Source organism: Ailuropoda melanoleuca, chromosome X (assembly GCF_002007445.2).
Source record: "Ailuropoda melanoleuca isolate Jingjing chromosome X, ASM200744v2, whole genome shotgun sequence".
Lineage (NCBI taxonomy): Eukaryota > Metazoa > Chordata > Mammalia > Carnivora > Ursidae > Ailuropoda > Ailuropoda melanoleuca.
Window position 1 is genome coordinate 13464210 of NC_048238.1, and position 4202 is coordinate 13468411.

Consider the following 4202-nt stretch of genomic DNA (forward strand, 5'->3'; position numbering starts at 1 on the left):
AGGAAGAAGCAGGCTCCCAGCGGAGGAGCCTGATGTGGGGCTCGATCCCAGGACTCTGGGATCACTCCCTGAGCCGAAGGCAGATGCTTAATGACTGAGCCACCCAGGCGCTCCTACAAGTTATTTTTGACGGAACGCCTGGGTGGCTCAGTTTGTTAAAGCGTCTGCCTTCGGCTTGGGTCATGATCCCAGGGTCCTTGCTAGGCGTGGAGCCTGCTTCTCCTCCTGCCTGCCGCTCCCCCTGCTTTTGCTTGCTCACTCTCTCTCTGACAAAAAAAAAACAAAAAACAAAAAAAAACACGTTATTTTTGACCAGGGTCTGGAGAAAAAGGTATGCAAATACTGTAGATGAGAATGTAAACTTGTAAAACCTTTCTGAATGGCAGTTGGGTAATATGGATCCAAATTTTAAATGTACAGAACATTTAGTCCAGCATTTTCACTCTTGGGATTTATCCTGAGGAATTGAACAAGCACTGCTTTGATTATAAAACCGAAAATTGGAAATTACCTACATGTTCTACATCAGAATCTTCATTTGAACAAGTGATGGCTCCTCCGTACAATGGAATGATACGCAAACATTTTAAGGGATGGATTTCATACCCACCAGATGCTCAAAAATGTAAAAGTCTGAAAATAGCAAGTTGGTGAGCATGTCAAACAACTGGACCGTGGATATACTACTGGCCAGCGTGTACACTGGTTCAGTCTCCTTTGGAAAAAGCAAAAATCGGCATTACTTAAATGAAAACTTGAATATGCCCTTCTCTTTGACCAGGAGTTCCTCTCCCAGGAAGTATAAAATGATAGAACTACTTATGAAGAAAATTACCATTACTTAGTAAAATGGAAAATAAAAGGAAGGATATATCCAGTGTGATGTGTGCAAAAATGTCCATAATAGTGTTCTCGTGGCCTCGGGCTGCACCCAACCCCAACGACCATCAACACAGAATGGAAATATATACCATAGTGAGAAGCAAAGAACATAAATGAATAATAACAGCTACACACGAGAATGTGAATGAATCTCTGAAACTCCCAAATAAAATGTTGGAGCAAAAAAAGTAAGATCCAAAAGAACAGAACGATTTCATCTACATAACCTTGAACTACAGGTGAAAAGCGAAAACTCTAATCAGTAAAAAACTAAGACAACCAACATGAAAATCAGATACCATCGACCTAGAAAAAAATAACGGCCTTCTCACAATTTAGGAGAAAAAGAAAGATGGGAAATCACAACTGCGCAAAACCAGTTCGCTACAAGGTCTACCACTCTACCCAAATATTAGCCCTGCACGTACAAGGGCTCAAAAAAGACCAATATGCAAGCTTGTTTCTTCTCCACAGAAATACTTAAAGTCAAAAGATCTATATCGTCTGAAGAGAAACTGGAGGAGAGCGTCCCCATTAGAGAATTGCCAGGGAACTGTCCCTCCTGGTAACACTGGGGGGGAAGGGAAGCCCGGCTCGAGAGCCTACCGCAGCTCTTTCAGTCATTTGGGTAAAGAAAAGTCTCATTCTTTGAAATAATAGGTTTAAAGGAAACCTTTGGCTTTTAACTTGAAAATATATTGCCTGCAGTGCACCATGGTAATGCAAATGACAGCTGAGTCATCACCCTGGAGATTAACTCTGTAGCTCCGCAGCACCGGGGCTGCCCGCCTGGCAGGGACTGGCCCCCTCCCTAGTCGGCCCGACCCTTAATTGCATGTTTTGTTCACCGAGGCCCTGCGTGTGATTTCTTTGGGATAAAGGATTTTGTTCCCTCCTAAGAAAATGTCAGAGGTCTGTATTTGACACGAAAGAATGTTCACAATATAATGTTCGATGAACTATAAAAGGCAAATTACAAGAATGTATTTAATACGATTACGATTTTCTTTCCTGAAAATGCATGCGTGTGTGTACGTTGGTCATATATGTGCATAGAAAAATGCTCGCACCCAAATTATCCTTACGCCGAAATGTTAATGCCGGTTATGCCTTTTGAAAAGCTCTTTGTTTTTGTCTACATTTTCAGAAATGTCTGTGTTTGACATCGTGAGACAAAATAAGAAAAATAAAGTGATTTCATAATAAGCAAAGAAAAAGAAATTAGAAAGGAGGAATAATAAGCAGCAGGAGTACGAGACAAAGAATCAGAGAAGCAAAAATGATTTTTTTAAAAAGATTTGATCAAGACAAAAAAGGCATAAATAGGAAATAGAAATAGGATATAATTAAAGATACAAAGGCGTGGCTGACACAGCTAGCTCCCTACCCGGTATCATTGTTCTCCTTTTTACTAACAGTATGTCTGTAGGGTCAGCAATGTGCTCAGTCTGTGGGAATAAAAGTACATTTCACAGGGGCGCCTGGGTGGCTCAGTCAATTAAGCCGCTGCCTTCAGCTCAGGTCTTGATATTCGGGTCCTGGGATCGAGTCCCACATGGGGCTCCCTGCTCAGTGAGGAGTCTGCTGCTCCCTCTGCCCCTCCCCCTGGCTTGTGCTCTCTCTCAAATAAATAAATAAAATCTTTAAAAAAAAAAAAAGTACATTTCTCAGTGTCCCTAGCCTGTGAGAATGGCCAATGAGGAGTAAGTAAAAGTCTTCGGGGGAGCCCCCAGAAAAGCTGAGTCAACGTCGTTCCTTCCTCCTTCCTGCTCTCTGGAATATGGATGTGATGGCTGGAGCTGCAGGTACCTCCTTCAGACCAAGAAAGAAAAGTCAAAGAATTACAGAGACCTTAACTTGGACAACTGAGTCTCTAAACCAGGGGTCAGTTAAGTATCCTTCTGAATTAGTGGGTTTAAATACATTTGGTGTGTGTCTATCCATTGCAGTTTTTATCTTTACTGATTTTTAAATTGTCTCATCTCAGTCCAATGGGAGCTTCTTCAAGGAAGCCCCTGAGATTTTCACTTAACTGGCTTCATTGCTTTGCTGCACACATGCATGTGTGCACGCACACACACACACACCAAGACAAGATGTTTCATACTCATCTTTTATTTATATATTTTTAAAGATTTTATTTATTTATTTGACAGAGAGAGAGCACAGCGGGGGGAGGGGCAACGGGAGAGGGAGAAGCAGGCTCCCCGCTGAGCAGGGAGACCAATGTGGGCCTCCATCCCAGGACCCCGGGATCATGACCTGAGCCGAAGGCAGACGTTTAACCGACCGAGCCACCCAGGTGCCCTCATACTCATCTTTTATATTTCCCGACTCAGACCTAGAATCAGGCATTTCTCCAAGAGCCCAGGTTTCTATTGATTAGACAAAGTATTTATTCTTCAGGAATTGTCTTGGCTATTCTTTGCCTTTGCTTACTGTATTCAGGATATAGATGGAGTTTTGAAGAAGAGTCAATGACACAAAGAATTGTTGAAGGAAAGTTCTTCTGTATAAAAGAACTCCAGCTAATAAGAGGTACAAAATGTACCAAATGAAGTAAGGATCTAGTTAATAATCACTAGTGATGCTAAAACCATTAGGAGAAAGGTTGATGGGAAACTTTATAATGAACTTAAAACAAAAACTCTAATATCTTGAATGAGATATTAAAAAGCATTCCAGCCATGAAAAATTAACAGTACGCTATACAAAAAAGAACATTCAGAGAACAAGAAATAGGTCTAGAGAATTAAAATATGATGGCATAGGTCAAAACTTCATTAAAATATTAGAAGACAAAGTTGAGACCATCTTCTAGGAAGTAGAGCAAAATAGGAGGTAGAAAGGAGAGAAAAGATTAAAAAAAGAGGATCATTCCAGGATGTACAACCTCTAGCTAAAGGAAGTCCAGGAAGAGAAAACAAAATGCAAAGAAGAAAATTATGAAAGAATTAAAGAAACTTCCAGCACACCCACACGTACCCACGCATACATGCGTGTTTAGGCATCATCCTCCTCCCAATACAGTTATGTTTTAATTTTGTTAATCTGTTTTTTACATTATTTCCATGTGACTATTATTTACAACGTAGTCATATAGTGTCCTATGAAAATAGTAGTAGTTTTCTTGTCCAACTCTTTTTGTCTGAGTTAACAATTGCCTTATGTTTTTATACATTCAATACAGTCTCCTTTTGATACATCAATACACTGTAACACCTCAGGTAGTTTAATCATTTTATCTACTTCCGGAGACATCCCTCCAGGAATCCTATGCCCTTCTGTTCCAATCTGGACTGTTTGATCTCTTGAATCAG